Raw genomic sequence first — 18,352 nt, forward strand, 5'->3', positions numbered from 1 at the left:
TCGACTTCATTCTGCCGCTCCAAATAAGAATGTGGAGGCCCCATTGAGAGACGGCGCCGTTTCCACTCGGTTAGATACAAACCCTGCTCTCTGCAAAGTTACACACAATAATGTTAACTACAGCTTTACGTTAATCCACTTTCACACAGGTAACAGATGTTGTTTCTTCAGGTGCTTTCCTTGAGATGACTATTTTGTCTCGCTGCACAAGATTCAATTTCGCAGCACCTGGAACTGTAAGCTTGTCTGAAAATATTTGAGATGTTTTCATGCAGTTCTCTGAAAACCTACATTTTATGCACAAGTCAGTGATTTATTCAGCTTTGAAACCGTATTGATTCTCACAGAACATGACACCAGAAAATCTAGCCTTCTCACAGCCCTGAGTCTGAAAAGGATTTTGACCCAGATATAAGAAACCACTGTTGCTCACCTGGGGGGTGACGAAATAGCAATGTGGCTCTATATCATCATACTGACTTCTGTGATACTACAGAATCACTGGTGACAAATATTAGCATTTTAATCTAAAAACAGAGACGTTAAAAGCAGGATAGAAGAAGAAGACAACAGTGGGATGATGTCTAACTGTTGCTTGGTTCCTGCAACATACTGAGTTGAATTGCATTGGATGGTATTGGGTCATATCGTAGCACATTGTATTGTCAAGCAGTGTTAATTTCAGCAACAAAAAATATGACCAAAATGTTTGTCATCAACATTTTTTCCATGTGTAAGGACTATGAAAAGCTAAAAATAGATCTTTGATTACAAAATCTCAGATGAAAACTTAGTTTACAATATGGAGACAAGACTAAAATCTCACAGCAAGGTGTACGGATAAAGACTGAAGACTATAAAGGTTGACATTTATGATGACTAAAATATGATTAAAACTAATAAGCATAATACTACATCTTAATATAGCAGACAAAATTACCACCATTGTATAGTCTCACACTTGGATGGTATCTCATCATATCATATTGTACTGCAGCTAATTGCTTCCTGTGGTGTCTCATATCTTTTCTTTTATTGCAGGTTACCCTCTGCCTACCACACATTGACAGTATCAGGTTGTATTATTGGTGACACCAGACAAAAATGTTAAAAGTACAGTCTGACCTTCTACTATCAGGATTTTAATTTCCTCTCACTGTGAATTTTTTGTGTAACACTGAAACAGCTGATTGCAGCTGCAATCCATGAATAAAACACGCCAACAAAATGACCTTTCCACATCCTGTTGGAACGAGCTGAGGGCTGATCCCATCAAAAGTGGCCTCCCCCCATGACATCGAGCCAGACATCCCGCCACCCCACCTCTGCCCTCACACGGCACAGAGTCAGGCCGAGCTCAGTCCAGCTCTGCTGCCATGGTGATAAGAAGAGCGATGGAGAACCGAGAGTGGAAATAAATAGATGACATGCCGATGGAGGGCTGGGCGCAGGACTACAAAACAACTCGCTGTGAGACACATGGTGCCCTAAAAATCTCAGGGAGCGCTCTCAGGCTGGGTGTGCTGACAAATTAAGCACACAACTTAATCCTTCAGAAATATAAAGGTTGTTTTAAAAACAGTGAAAAAGGAAGAAGTGCAACATTTAGTGGCTAACAACATAGATAAGAGGAGTAATCAAGATTATCACCACTCATTTTAACAATTTTACTTACTTAAACTAATTCTCTATGAATTTTGAAGACTTTTGCCTGAAATGTGCCACAATAATTACTCTTTGAGGCCATTCAGCAACATGCCACACAGGAAAAAACACAACACTTACAATGAGTCAACAAACAAGTGAGGCTAATGGAGGAGCTTGCATTAATGCCAGAGGTGATGCAAGCTTTCTTGTACCAACAATTCATGTGAAAGTCAGTTATTTTAAAGCTAAAATCACTGACAAAAACTTGATTAAAAAAATTACTTGTTTGTTTTTACCAGTTCAGGCCCTCAATCCCAGTCAAACACTGCTGTTCACTGTCTGAATGCATCAGAATTTTAAATTTACTTGAAGACATGACCAAATGCATCATGGATATCGTACAGTTCACACATTTAAAGAGGGACTAGCTGGTGAAACAGAAATTTCAGCAAGCCCACAAAAAAAGAGAAATGTTCAGGCTCTGACTGGGCTCGACGTCTTTTTTGAAGCATAAGGTCATATCCCACCTCCTTTAACACAATCCAGTCATCCTTATTACTATGTAAATACTGACATGAAGTTAATAAAGTTAGCCAAATTTACAAGTGTACCTTTACAGAGGCCATTTCTCCATGTTTTTCTTCTCCAGTAGAAGTTGGAGGAATAGTAATTTAATCCAATATTAGGTGTTAAAGATGAGGTTTGCTTCTTCTTTATCTCCACCTCACTTTAATAATCAGGATCTTTATCTTGTGACTATGCAAAGTCCCAGAAGTGGCTGGAAGTCACGACCACATTACACGCAAAGTATCATGGGGAGTGGGAATAAGCTGCTAGCTGCGTTAGCACCATGGCCTCTTGTCAGAATAGCGCGGTTTAGCTCTATTTTGCTGTAAAAAATGGGTGTAAAGTTGTCTGTAGGCTGTGCCAAGTTATACTCAGGCATAACTGAAGCACTGAGCGACGATATTCAGCTCAGGAATGTGGACGTCAACCTACATAAAGGATCACAGGCTAGCGATGCTAGCACTGCTAACTTTAGCTACATTCTGCAAACCCAACTTCGCACAGTTATTGTGTGACTCCGTATCGTTGCGGTGTGAAGTTGGTTTACAGAGAGGATTTATCTGTGTTTAGACTAGTCAGCTAAAAACACATATACTACTCTATGTTTAATTGGATGGGAAATTATACGCCTAGGAAAATCACTAATGAAGAGCTCTGCTATCATGGAGAGTGAATAACAGAAGCAAAAATAATGGTTTTAAAGCTAGAATACGCTGCAAAACTAAGACGAACTAAGAGCCAATATGTCTAAGGACTAAACAACACCAAAATAGAGGAAAAATTGGTGTACAGTCATTCCATGGGAAGAAAAGCTAAACCAAACAAATGCAACTGTTGTTTAATGTCTACATAATGTCTAAGGTGAGCCTCTATTGTTAACACTATTGCAATTTTTACTTAAAAATGCCATTACAAGAGTGTAACCTTTGAAGCTTTAAGTCCTGCCCCCTAGTGGCCAAAATTCCAAGATTGGTTAGCAAATAATTTATTATAAAAGGTTCATTTTTAAGAAAACACATTTCTATTCAAATAAAAATGGAAAAAATATTGTTGAATAGATATGCAGACTTCATGCGCATAAATTGATGCTGTTCACCTCCTTTAAAGACAGACAGTTGACTGAAATGCCGCCAATGAGATAAAATTAAGTTAACCCTGAATAAAAATTCCTATAAAGTCACAGCATGCTGGTATTTTTTTTGTAAAATAAGACACATATGAGTGTCCAGTAAAGTGAGGTGTCCTCAGACTGAGCGAGCAAAACTGCATTCAATGCAGGTAGCAAACTGTCACCATCCTCTAATGAGGGTCTGTTGCTTCTCTCCTCCAGGCTGTGTTGTTTTAATGTGTGTCCCTTAGACAGGGGGAAGGCGGCTCAGTACCAGCGTAGTGGCCTGTGGGTTTAATTTTAGACTCTTTCCTAATGAGAGGCAGAGTGTGGCTGCAGACGATACGGCTCTCCCGATGAAGCATCATTACCACCAAAGAGGGGAGAAATAATTAGAGCCGGAACACGCACTTCCCCTGCCATGAATTTACATTAGGGGACACGGCTTGCAGACACAAGAGATGTGCTCCTACACCCGACACAATGTGGGATTCAGCAGAATAAAGATGGTGGGGTTGATATGCAAGAGATGTATAACGGTGAAAATGCTTAAAATCTGGCTGACTGTCAAAGGAAGGATGCTCTTATGCAGGAATCACTGTTAGAAAGGTAACACACTGCAAGAAATATCCTCACATCCTCTCCTGTCATTCCAACACATGCAAAGGCAACAACACACCAACAGGATATATCACATTTTGGGAACAAGCTATTGTTCTTTAAGAATCTGTACATTTTTTAATAATCAAGTCATGGTTTGAATATTAAAGAAAAAGTGGTAACATTTCCCAAAGGCCCAACGTTTCTGAACATGTTATTTCATCCAAAAATGTGCAATAACCTTGAAGTGTTTAATCAAACCAATATAAGAGAACGAAAAGCAGCCAGTCTTCACAAATAATGAACCAAAGCATGAGATTTTAAGGAAAAAAAATCTTAAAATGTTAAGTCAGTGATTAGAAAAGTTGCTAACAAAAATCCTCTGTCAATTAGCTCAGATATCAATAGCTCAAAGCTCCTCATTACATCTGTGATCAGTGATGAAAAACAGTCGAAAAATGATTTAAAATTTCAGCTTGGCTCATGGTATGAAAAGTTGTCAAACCATTTAAAGTCAGCACCACAAAAAAAGCATTTATAATAACTAAACAGGAACAAAATCCATGTGTTCAAAGTCTTTCTGTATTCAGAATAACTATTAAATGACTGGACTATAAAATTATTGAATTTCGGTACTTAAAATCCTCTTCAAACTCAACCATTAAAGCCAGTTAAGTTGGAGTTTCACCCAAGCATCACACATGCTCTATCCTCCACAAAGCAATCATCCAGATGTAATAAATTCACACTGACAAAAGAGCGAATACATCACCTTTCTCTCTAAGAGTCAGTAAAAGTAAGTCCCATCAGTGTTGGTGTCCGCTGTGTGAGAGCAGAGTTCACTCGTCATAATCCCACAGAGCGGTGTATTCCTCCATGTGTCTGCTGAGACTGACTGACAGCAAAGAGCCGATTCCCCCGCACAAAAATCACCCAACACCCCTCCGACCAACACACCCACAACCCCTCCTCCCCCCTCTCCCACCCCCCCTCTCACAGTGGGATTAAAACAACCTTTTGTCTCCGTACAATAGGGGTTAAACATTTCCTGGTATCACATGAACCGCTGAACAGAATCTACGGAGTTACCGTTTTTTTTTTCTTCTTCCACACACGTTGGCACAAGAGCATTAAATAATTCAACAAGTTATTTGTTTAGTATCAGATGCATGCTGTCAGCGGGATGAGGACATGACAGATCCTCACATCCTGGGATATAAATTTTGGCAGGGAATAAAAGCTGAATTGACACTATAATTGCATGTTAGATTAAATGGCTTCCAGTGTACAGTAAAATAACTGTCAGCTGCTGTGATTGTGTTCCAGTCAATGCTGCGCTCTACATGTTCAATAGAGGGTGGAGGTGGAGTAAAAGCTCCACAAATAAAAGGAAGAAGCCTGAAGGCAGATCCTAAGGACTTCCTTTCCCATACAGAGAAAGTGCTCACCTACACTCAACAGATGTCCCCATGCAATCTAATCTAGTTGACTCAGTAAAGGGAAGCTTATTTATTGCCGACTCCTCTCCGGTGTTATTGCAGCCCATTTTTAAAAGAATAGACATGAGAAAGGTCTTTTGACGTTCGTTAGCTATGGTTGCAGAGGGCAACAATGGTGGGAGCTCTCCCTTTGAAAAGTGTCTCTATTCTGTGGGCACGGCCCTAAATAATGCTGCTCTCACTACAAAAGCACACAAAATGTAACATAATCAGCCTCAAAGCACATTGTCCATCAAACACAACAATGATTTAGACTCTGGTAAGAAAAAGCATGTTTTCTCTCTTTAAACTGCAGTGGTGGAATGTAAAAAAGTGCATACATTCAGGTAGTGCGCTTAAATAAATACACTTTTGAGGTACTTCACTGAGAAGGGCAGAGCCAAGACCTGTACATTTTGTTCAAAAAGGATTTTTAACTTCATGACTTTTACTTCAAAATGAGTATTCCTGCATTGGCACATGTACAGTTCAACAAGTGGGTCCCGTTATTTTGTACTTTAGAGTTGCAAAATTTCAATACTTTATACAAAAGTGACTTAAAATGAAAAAAATCTCTACTTTTCATTGATAAAAAGTATCTTAAGCTTAAAAAAACACTGATCTTCAGACATATTTTTAACCCAAAGCTGCAATAAGAAAGAAAAAGAATATTGCTGGCATCAGGCCAAAACTCATACCTCCGTTTTTTTCCCCCCATAAATCACTGCTCTCTGCCTCTCTTTACATCTGGAAGAGGGTTACACAAATTTTTAACCAATAAAAAGTGTCAAAAAGATACGGAAAAGTTGTGATTTTGGAGAAAGGAGGTTTTAGCCAATTGGCAGAGATATCTAAATTGCACAAATGCATTGGTTTTGCCTGCATTTTTATCAATTAAGCAATCAAAATTAAACAAGAACTTAACAGTATGAGTGTTTACAACTTCTATTTTTGTTGCAGTGAACTAAAACCTGTGGTAATATAATTTGATTGTTACAAGAAGCCTATTACTCTTTAAAGTCTAGCATGCAACAAACCTGATTTTTCTGGTTGCAAGTGCACATGCATGATAATGCATGACAGGGTACGCACTCTATCAGTCATGTCATTTATAGTCCTGTTAATGTGGCCCCAGGGGGTTTAAATGCATGCCTTTAACATGGAATTGAGTATTTTCACTACAATTCTTGTGGTGGTACTTTCACTTTAACAATATTGCAATGCATTTTTTGTCTACCAAGCTGCTAGAACATTAGGATGTACATCCTAATGTATGTGCAGTGACATGGTTAGGGATGCACAGATGCATCAGTTAACATCAGTATCAGCCAATACCTGCCCTTTGACTGACACTAGCCACTGGCAAATAATGTAGGCATGAACTGTTACATCATATCAATTTTACATCTGCACCTAACACACCAAATTACTGATTTAGAGAACAGATTTATTATTGGACACAAAGTGTTGGACAACACAAGAGAAATGACGGTGTTGTGGGAGGATCATACCAAAAGAATTGATAATTGGCATTGGCATCGATATCGGCCATGGGCTGAATTGTTATTTTAAACATCAGTATCAACATCTGCCTTGATTTTTTCAATCTGTGCAGCTCTAGACATGATAAATGTTTGATTACATATGAGACCTGCTGGCTTTTTTTCACCTCTCCTCAAATTCTCGGCACAGTTTTTAAAAGCAGAGAGAGGGCTGAAGACATTGCCATTGCTAATACAATTTAAAGGCTGTATGCAGAAATGTAGAAATAGAGGACAGCATTGAAGTGCACTGCTCAGACTCCATTACAATGTCCCAACCTGTGCTGGGACGTTGTAAAAGAGGAGTTACATAGGTTTTGCACCAGTAACCACTGCACTGGCTACTGGCTGTTAACTATGTGGCGGTGCTATGGCACACTTCAGGAATCATAAACAGGATGCACTGCTCTAAAATGCATGTTTAATACAACACAGGCTGTACCAGCTATCACACTGGATGAAATAAACTGTGAGCTGCACTGTCGTCAGTATAATAAATGACGGGAACCTAGAGTTCTACCTATGGGACTTTATGTATGCCGTTTTTTCCAAATGAACCGAACCATGACCCCAAAACCAAGGTATGAACTGAACTGTGACCTCTGTGAACCATTAAATCCCTAGTTTTAAGGGAAGTTAAGGCGTGTTAGACTGAATTTCATTGTGAACCATTTCCTCCAAAGTGCTCCTGAAGTTTAAAAAAAAAAAAATTCAGAGTACTTTCTCAGCTAAACCGCTGAATTGTCTCCTTTGGATTAATTCTCTTTGCAGGTTAAGAAGTGCCACTCAACAATCCCACAAAGACATAGGAGCTGTTCCAGGACACGTTCAATAGCCTGACAGCACGGTCATTGTTGAAAGCCACTGCTGGTATATAATTTCCAACCACTCACTGTGATGAAACCATCAGCCCTTGAAGAAGTGTCCCAGCTTCGTTGGCGGTCATAGGGATATGAAACCTCTGACTCTGAATCCCACCTTAATTCAGTAACGAACAGCCTCAGCTGTCCTCTGTGTAAACATAATTCAGCCCTTAAAGCTTTCTCAGCATCTCTCATCGCCACGTGAGCAGCCATTAATTTAAAAAATGTATCATAAATAAAAGCATTCTTGGTGGCAGACATCTTTGAGAGGGATGATGGATAGCAGTGAGGTGTATAGATTATGGTATGAAATGAGTGAAAGGGCCATATTTCATTGAGCGAGGGGCGTGATTGACCAAGTCTAATGGGCATTATTTCTGCACACTGGCTCTGTTGAGAAGAGACACAGGGCGATCCCTGCCGTCCCACTATGCCTTCAAACTCACACTGAGACAGGACCCACGCCCTCCCCACTCTTTGTCACCACACCAATGGAAAAACAATATTTCAATGGCAACTGCATATTTCAATGGCAACTTTTTATCAGAACAAAGTTCACGCCGCGGTCTAGACGAGCCCTCCTAGCTGGAGCTGCACGCCTTCTGTGGATGTGTGCGTGCATTTGTCAATCAGTGGGTGTTCAAGATCCTTTTTGAGTTTCCCATTCAGAAATGTGAATGGGAGTGAAAAATGATTGGCTTGTGGAGAGAATGAGGGGCTGGGTTCACAAGGCTATCAAGGCAGGGTGGGGGCACTTCAGAGGAAGAATGAAAGACAAATATGGAGGAATTAGTCCTCTTAGGGTTGTTGCTAACTGACTCCTACATGTGTTTTTTTAAATGCTTCTTTGTTTAAGCGCCTCAAACTTGAATCCTGTCAAAAGCAGAGTAATTCTGTCTGTTTTAAATCTTTGTTCAGTAATAAACCATGACAATCATGATCCTAATAAGAAAGTGCAATACTGTGACATGGATAGTGATTAACTACAAATTACAGATTAAATGTTAGCTAAAATCTTTATCTGCTAGAGCTGGAAATCACAGGATGACTTATGATAAAATACCATGTAATTCAATAATAGACAAGACAATATGATATGACATAATACAATTTGTAATATGTGGCCTGCACTAAAAGTAGCAAACTACAGCAATTCTTATGGGCTGGTATGTTGTAACTAGTGCTGTCAGCATTAACATGTTAGCATGTCTGATGAGAATAAGATCCAAAATCACTGCATCAAATTTGTAATTGATCCAGCTCCCTTTTGTTCTTGTAGGAGCACCATAGTTAAGCTACCAGAGCAGGGCAGCAGTTGGATGCTTCTCACCTTAGCATCTGCTTGCTTTTACAGTGATGGAAGATAATAGAGACCAAGCTGCTCCTCAGAAATTTTCTGTTTGTTTAAAAAAAATCTCAGATTACAAGTCAAAATTAATCTGAATCTTGTGATATCAAATATTTCAAGTTTTTGCTGCTCTCTTTTGCTATTTTCATTTCCTTTTGGATCTGAAGCTAGGTTCTTTTTCTGTGGTTAAACCAATGTCTCTACCAACAAGAAGTTCCTATTTATCTCTTAAAATAAAAGCAGGATTTTATCTGAACAAGAAGTGCATTAGTAGAACAGCAAAACAAAAGTGTAAGAAGAATAGTTTCTTGAAAAAATCTTCTCTTAACTTAGTTATTTACTGGAAAAAGCAGCTAAACTTGAACCACTGAAAAGTGCAAATGCAGTCACATCAACCAAGGATCACTGGACTTCTGAGTCTTATTTGTACATATAATACTAAATATTTCTTTATGTATAACAGTGTTAATAAATACTGTATCTCACACAATAATCACTTTGAAGCAGTCTCCAACTTCTAGGGCTGGTTACACACTTAAAGATCTCACAGAAACACGCATGAACAAATGTGACTTCAGAAGAAAAACAAATATGGAGGATGAGTGAAATCCTTGACTGGCCTGACATGTGTTACAGTTGAAAAAAGAAAAAAGAAAACAAAGGAAAAGAATGTTGAAATCCTGGCAAAGATAAGGTAAAGCTGTGGTTATGTTTGTGAGCTGATAGGTATCTGACATCCAGCTGCTGGCGCTACCCTGTCTGCTCACTCTCATTGGTTGCTGTGGGTATTCAGGCAGAGAAATCTGAACAAGCATAGCAAATATCAAACAAGTTTGATATACATGATTAGAGGTTCCTATTGTCAATATAGACTTCAAAAATCATTTAGGAATGCAAAATAATTCCATTTTAAATGTGGTAAAGATGTGGTTAATCAGGATTAACTATCAATATTTAGCAACCAATTAGTGTGAAAAAACTTAAGTGGTTTCACAGCCCTGAAGTTGCAGGGCAATCTCAACATCATCATCATCAAAAACATGATCATATCTGACAAACTGAACAGATTTCCTGTCACAACAGAGGAGAGTGAACAGAGAATAGCTGAGGAAATACAGATAAAATCTGAGTTTAATGTGCTAAACCATGTCAAAAATTGAGATTATTTTGTATTCATACTTTTTTACATGAATATTTCACTTTTTCGTGACACAAAAGTAGCTTAAGGATTAACACTCTTATTTTTTCGCACTTTGAATGCTTGGCATAGACATAAACAGCTCAAAACATGGCCTTTTTGGAAGTGTTTCCCTACGTAGTCACTTCTTGCCTTCCAACGGTCGTCGACGGGCAAAAAGTGATTGCTGCAAAGATTGACTAAAACCAGAGAGATTTGCTCCACAGTGCGCTTCGTGAGCAGATCGTGGCTTAGGCAGAGTATGTGCCCTGGATAGGAGTCATGACCTGGAGATTCTTTCAGTCACTTTATGTTAGGAAATAATCATTTAAGGTGTTACACTTTGTCAAATCTTAGTATTTATTTGACATCAGTGATTTAGTACATGAGTCAGGATAGACTGAGCATGTAGCATTAGTTCAGGCATGCCACGGAGTGAAGTGCTGCCTTAATTGAGATCAGCTGATCTCACACAAGGCCTCATCAGCTGACAGCCAGCTGATTTGCTCTTAGCACATTATTTGCTAACAGCATGCTGCCATATTTAAACTGCTCTTGCCTGGCTACACTCTGCAAACTTCTCTTGCAACCCTTCTCCACCCCAGCTCCTCCTTCATTCTCCTTCTGAGTTAATCAACATATTCTGTTGTCACTGATGCCTGCTTTGCTCTGGGGTTGTAGCTGCTTCTCTCCCTGCCTTAGGCTTTCCTTATCGTTATAGAGAGAGCAGGAACGTGTGCTGTTCCTGCTTGATGCTTGATGTAGGCTTGTGGAAGGACAAGAGGATCCCAGAACAGCCACACTGCCAAACATGAATAACAACATAAGTGCTAACTAATGACTGCTAATAAAGAAATGTTTATAGTCACTAATCATGTGCTGTTTCTTGACAAAGCGGTCCTGACTGTACAATTAATTGCTGTAATGATATTTCATTTCACCTCTAATATCCTTTCTTTTATATATTATTATACTTGCTTTCATTATGGTTCCCCTGAAGGCAAAATAAATTTTATAAAAATGTTCTCCGACATTTAATTGGCACCTAATCTGAGGATATCTGACAGCTAGCTTTGGCTTCATCTGACTGCCTCAAAATGGTGTGAAAGCAGTGACACTACAGTCAGGCCTCCATCCAACAGATAAAATGTACACATGCTGAGTGAGACAGCATTGCCCATAAATATGAAAAAACACTTCCTGTCTAATGAATTCAGCCCTACTACATGCCTTTAGTATGATAATAAAACTCCGATTACATGAGCAGCTCTAAACTTTATCTAAGTCCTCACGAGCTTTATTAAAGTCACATTTAAAAACATTTTCTATAAAGTAATAAACCATGATGGTGACAGTGATAAAACAAAGCTGTCCTTTGGCATGGCTTTATTCTTCCCTGTTCATGTCTGTATTAGATTTATCCTTGTTAACTCTGGCTGAACTCATCACTTCACAATTAAAGTGCAGAGACTGGTGTCAGAGGTATCACATAGCAACACTATCATGATAACTCTAGCTATCTGATTAAGGATCAAAGAGAGGAGTGAGGGAATCATTTAAGGAAAGAAACTTTCTTCAAACTGAAGATACAGGCGGCTCGGGGAAGGACAATGAGGAAAACAAAGCCACCGGGGTCTTAGTGGAATTTACATGAATTACAGCGTGAGGCCCAGAGGGACGGCCACGACCTCTCCTTGGCTTTTTTTGAAACCAAACAAGACCCTGATCCCGCCCATCAACACACAAACACGCTCAGAAACACACACATACTGGGACAGAATGGTGTGACTGGTTTCCATGGTGCCATGAGGCTCTGTGACAGGGCTGGAGTGTTAACACGCTCGCAGACAACAGAGGGGATGATGGAGGGAGAAAGAAAAGGACAGAGGGAGAGAGAGAGGCAGTAAAAAAAGAAAGAAAACAAAGAACGAGTAGAAACAGAGAGATTTACCACACACAGGCAGCAGACAGTCCCCGAGGTTAAGGACCTGCAGTGTCGTGGATCGTATTTCTTCTACACTGAAAGACCGTCGCCGACACAATCCCAAACAAACAATACTTCAACTTAGCAGGAGCCAGAGCAGCATGAGGGGTTTCTAACGGACAACAGCATCACTTCTGTTTCTATGATGTGGATTCTTTCAAGACACTACTGAACTTTATGAGTCATAGTTTTTGTAGTTTTTCCCACCATTCATTCATTCAACCTTTATTTCATCTTGCCAAAATCAGTGAAGCCATGCCTTCATTTTCAATGATGTCAAGAGTACAATAAAACAATGCATTAAACAGAATATAAAGAAAAGTCACAATACAGATTTGAATGATTATTAACTCTGTTAATAGTTGCAGCTGGAAAAGAAGTAGCATTGCAAAGATTAAGTCTGTCATAGCAAGAAACAAAAGAAGACTGACAACAATACAAGATTTGAATGTAAGTCAGGTTGGCTACATTTATTTGCAGAGGATTACAAAGACAAAGCTCAGCTCTTCAAATTCTGTATTTCACCCATAAAATGTAAAAAAGGGGCAAAATAAAGTCATCTATTGGTTTCTGATGAAGCTTCATGGAGCCCAACAATGGTGGTTGCAGTAAATACACTGATTCCAAGAAGCTAATCAAAAAGCAAGGATAGAGGTTGAGTTAAGATGGGCTTAATGTACGTCTAAGTCGCTTTGAAGTCAGTCTAGCTTGTATAGCTGGCATTTTCCAAATGATGAAAGCAACACAAACCAAATGGGAGTTTAAGGTCAGTTAGCTTAAGCGAAACCTAACCTCCAGGCAAACAGCGACGACATGCAACAGGAACATGACTGAACCAACCTGCATAAGTCTTACGCCCGTTTCAGACCTGCAACGTGTTTTGCTGCATGCTGGTGCCCGACATGGATCGACACGGCTTTCATATCAGATGCTAGTCATGTTGACTGCCTCTCCCTGCTGTCACAGCCCTCTCTTTCTTTGGTTTTACGTCAGTGACTGAGTTTACATGAACTTGAGAGTCCCGGTTTCTGTTTGTGCATGTATACGTTGTCAGAAACTGGGATATGCATGTATCCTGGTTTTTAGAAATCTGGTTTTGCAACCTGGAAAAATCCAAAAGAAAACAAGATACTGTATAGGCGGTATCCTGTTTCCTGACAGTTGCAGACTACCTGCGCTGGCACAAATCAAACTGTTCATTTAACTTCAGATACTTTGAAATATTGAAGATGAGTGGCAGAGGCACAGCTGAGCTGCTTCTGCCCTGAGAGAGAGACAACCAGACTGCTGTGCCTGCAGCGGATCAGTCAGCTGATCTGTGTGACCTGACCTGAGTGTTGTGCCTAAACGTACTCATATTTAGATAAACTGAACTGAACAGTTTGATTTTTCAGCCATTAATAAATTTGAGAGTAGTTTACTCTGGAGACACGCTGACTGCTCACGCTACAAGTTAGGGAGAGTTCAGAGCTCTGTGAGCTGAAGCTGGATAAACAGCACTTGGTAAGCATCCTGTCTAGTTTGTCCAAACGCCCCGGCTCTGAAATGTAATTATGGCAGCTCTCCCTGTGTTCTTTTCAAAATAAAAGCTTGAGCTACCTACAGGTTCAGGTAATACTTTTATTTTGAAGAGTTTGCAGGTCTGGTAGGGAATGAATTTACTTGGGGTATTACTTAGATATTTCTTGTAGTTTAGGCTAAACTTTCATAGTTATTGATTCTATTCAAAATGCCTTCATATTCAGAAGTATTGGATAATTGTTGGAACAAGGTGAACACCATACTTTCAATGTGATGATAACAAACTAGCATGTATATCTCAGAATTTAACTTGTGAAGAGCAATTATGCCTATTATAGCTGAATTTGTTTTACTAAACTTCTCCTGGAGGTCTCCTGAGGTTTGTTTGCATCATCTGTCTGTGTTGCAGAGCCACATTGTGCATTCAAGGATCATTGAGTTTTTATTGTGACTTATGTGTTTGCTTGTTTACAGCCTGGCAGATCATCTGATCTTCAGAGTTTGTTGTAGCAATGCTCCAGCTTTGCACAATTAACTCTATAAGTACAACAGTATCACAGCTGATAGAAATAATGGCTACAACTACAAAATAAGTCTCTGTTTGTAGAAAATGTGAATTTCCCTTTAAAGACAAGCCCCAGCTCAAGAGGACTGTCCCTTCTTTTGACTATTGTTAGCCATATATTTTTGAGCCAACGACTAGGAGTGATTTGCCAACAGTATCCATACAGTATTCTGCAATACGGCAACCATTCATGTGGTAATGAAGCAGGAGAGGAAGCGTTACAGCCTGGTTTGATACACTGTGTGAGTTGGGGCTTTCCTCCAACTGCAGAGAGTAACAGCTGAGGACATGTGAAGCGAGGTGGATGAGATCCAAGAGTTTCTCTGCAGCACAGGGGGGAGAAAAGCCCACCGCAGGAGCAGGTCTCCTCCTCTATATGCTCCATACTGTCACCAATAAGAAGATCATCCTCGGTCCAGTGAGCACTCAGCATCCGCAGGAGTCAATAAACACACACTGCCCCCTCGCTCACCCTCACTCTCTCTCTCTCTCTCTCTCTCAGTATGTACATGTGCGCTGATCCTCGCATCCATATGTGTCCACAGAAGGTGCAGGCATGTGTGCACCTCCTCTGCTCCCCCACCAGGACCAATTTCCATCCGCCGTCTGTGTGAGAGAGAGGGATCGATGCTGCACGGGGCGCATCATCCCGGCTGTTCATTACAGTTGGCAACGCTGTGACCATAAGCAAAAACAACCTGCCTCTCTGATGCATTAAACACCAGCCATGACAGGATGAAGGGACGATGAAGGCACTTAATGATCAGCCCCTTACTTAAAGACCAGCAACAGAAAGCACACTTGAGTTTTCTGCTTGAATGGCACATCTTATGTACATTTAATGAGTTTTCATCAGTAAACCAGAACAACAGCTGAGGAAGCTGGGAGTCTCCATGAGCCATCTTTGAAGAGCACGTTTGTGGCAGCAGGAGGGGAATGAGATTCCTCTTCTTCCCTCCTTCTTCCTCTCTCCTTCATCCTCACCCACGCTGGGTGTCCAGCTCTCACACCACCTGTCTCCCCAGCACAACCTGAGCCTCCCAAGACAATCCAAACATGTACGGTATACACACAAACCGAGGTGTGATAGCAGACTTGACAGATTCTCAGAATGAAGCAACACAGAGTAAACAGCTGTACTAGCAGCTCTGCAGACACTTGATACAAAGGTGTTAAAGCAAGAGTCAGCATGCTTGCATCTATGCAATCATGATGCTAGCATGTAAATGTGTAGCAGGTACAATGTTTTTCATCTAAGCCTAGTGTTCAGCATGCTATTAGTTGCTTTCACAATATGCAAAGATTTTTGGCCTGATTCCTGCCAAACAACCAAAGTTAGCAAAGGTCCAATTATTGTGTGGTTCTGAAGATTCTCTCAACAGATTTTCCAGTGGTATGTGGCGTTTTAAGAGTGATCTTTCCCTCTCTATCTACTGACAATCGATTCAAGCTGCTCCGACTCAAGATCATTATTATTAGACATGTTCAGTAAAGACAAATCAGAAGCCCTGTTGTGTGGGGTGAACAGCAAAGCAGGCATGAGCAGAATAGCCAATCAGAAAGCAAGCTGACCCAAGCAGGAAGCACAACAAACACAGCCATGGCAATGTTACGCATGGAGCATAAATTTAGATGGAGATCAGACACAGACAAACAACTTGTTGACAAAGGAGGGAGCTGGACTGAAACTGCTAAAAATGGAGACAGCAGGTAGCTAACAGTGGTGACTTTGTTTGTCATTGAACAGTCTCAGTGTTGTTTGATGTTTTGGTAATCTCATTGCACAACACACACTATAAGAACAAAACAGCTGAATCTGTCATTAATTGTTGTCATGTTTCCTCATCATAAAAAATCAGTTAAGACTTTAAAAATCCTGTAGAGTGTGCCAGGCTTAAGGTGAGAAACAAAGACTCTCAAGGTTCAATACAAACAACAATATTGGGTTTATATTTAGGATTAAATTAACACAATTATGCAAATATCCCTTTAAATTTTCCCCCTTAATATAAATATGAATCACACTCTTTAATTATGTGATTGTATATGCTATTTTACTGATAAAAGACAGAGGCCAAAAGGACATACTGCCCTTTGCAATATACATTTCATTTTCCATATTTGTATTGATTTTATTTATTTAACCAGAAAAAACCCATTGAGACCGAGATCTCTTTTACAAGGGTGACCTGGCCAAGAGGTCAGCAGCACATGTCATAATAAATAATACATATTCAAATCCAGGTTAGTTTTGCATAAGGGACCTAGGCCAAGACCCAAGTACACTTGACCCTTCAGTCCAGTTCTATTCAAGTGTGAACACAAGCGTACAGTACTTGGAGGCTGTGCTCGAGTCCACTTCAAAAGGTGGTTGGCATGATCCACGTGGGCTCTGGCACAGTATGCAAGAGAATGCCACCAAGGCCCGAATGCTGGGAAAACACTCAGCAAGGAGAGTTGTGAAGTCAATGATAAGCATCTCCTGTCGCTTCTAGAACCATCACACCAATGCAGCATAGGCTTATTTTATCCTCCAAGCAGCATGGTAGATGTGGAAGTAGGAAAGGGGTTATTGTTGATGTCCTGGGATCATAAAAACAGACACTGAAAATGTGAAAAGGAGATATGATGACAATAGCTGCATGTGCAAAGACGCTTGGAAAACTAAACCAGGAAAATGATTTTTCTAAGGAGCAATGGGATGGTTTCTACAGTCAGTTTTTGGAAAAAAGAGCATGATCTTGTCTGGATGTTGATGGACTGTATAAGGACAGGTAATTATAAAGATCATGCTTTTGTGATGTTATGTAATTGCATCAAATTTGTTGTAAACATTGATTTCCTTCCTGTATTTTTCTTATTTATAGATTTGTTTTTCTGTTTGTTTTATACTTGTCTCCTATCATAAAAGTTAATAATATTTCAATTATTTAAAAAAAGATTAAAAAACATCTAAAGAAAAAGATACTAAAAACATCTCTATTAGCTTGCAGGATGTACCCCACTGTCCGCACAGAGTATAAACAAATGTCAATTCGAGTGGCTGCCATGGTTGTCTCTGCTTTCTTCTTCTTTGTGGATTTCAGGGTCTTGTCAAATCCCTCTTCAGAGTAAAGCAGAGCATCGTAGATGCCTGGTTAAGGTGTTTCAATATAGCAGTGTTAAACAGCATGCAGACATATTAAAGCCACTACACAGATGGAAAAGTTATAGGAGGAGCTGCATAAGACTCACCCCCAATCGAGAACAAAAATCTCCAACTGACAACAAAATGCACAGGATTATCTTCAGACAAACATGAATGTCTGCAAGATATTTCATGACAATCCATCAAAGAGTTTTAGGGATATGTCAGTCCAGATCAAAGCAGTAAACCAGCAGACAGTACTCATAAACAAGGCAGCCAAAGCACGACTATCAATAGATAGAGAAAAGAAAGAAAATGCCTTTGGCCTTGGGATTGCCTCAGTATCCCGGCCTGCGGTGCACTGAATGGCAGAGACTAGATAATAGAGACTTTGCTTTGAACAGGCTGAATAAAAGCTTCACCTCAAACCCACAACTACAGAGATAAAACAGGTGAGGTAGCAACACCTGTATCAGAGCAGCTGCTTGATGTTCACCACTATTCTGGCTATATTTTGGGCTTTTATGCTGAGTCCAAAAACAGAAAAACATGCGGATCTTTCCCCTCCTGCTATGATGTAAAATCCATACTGGGCTGACGACATGAAAATAAAACAGACCAAAGGCAGGGTAAAAGAAAAGCTTCTCTCCTCTTCCTATACAGACTCTAATGGCAGATCTTTCTTTGAGAAAGAGCAACTTTAATCGAAGAGAAACAATCTTCAGACAGCTGGCGGCGTGGGAGTGTCAGTGACGTGGCTTTATGTCGGGGTGTGCTGGGTCAGTGGAGAGGGAGGAGAAGAAGGCAGTGCTGAGGGGTTTCATCA

The sequence above is a fragment of the Cheilinus undulatus genome, linkage group 9, assembly GCF_018320785.1.
Source record: "Cheilinus undulatus linkage group 9, ASM1832078v1, whole genome shotgun sequence".
NCBI classification, from domain to species: Eukaryota; Metazoa; Chordata; class Actinopteri; order Labriformes; family Labridae; genus Cheilinus; species Cheilinus undulatus.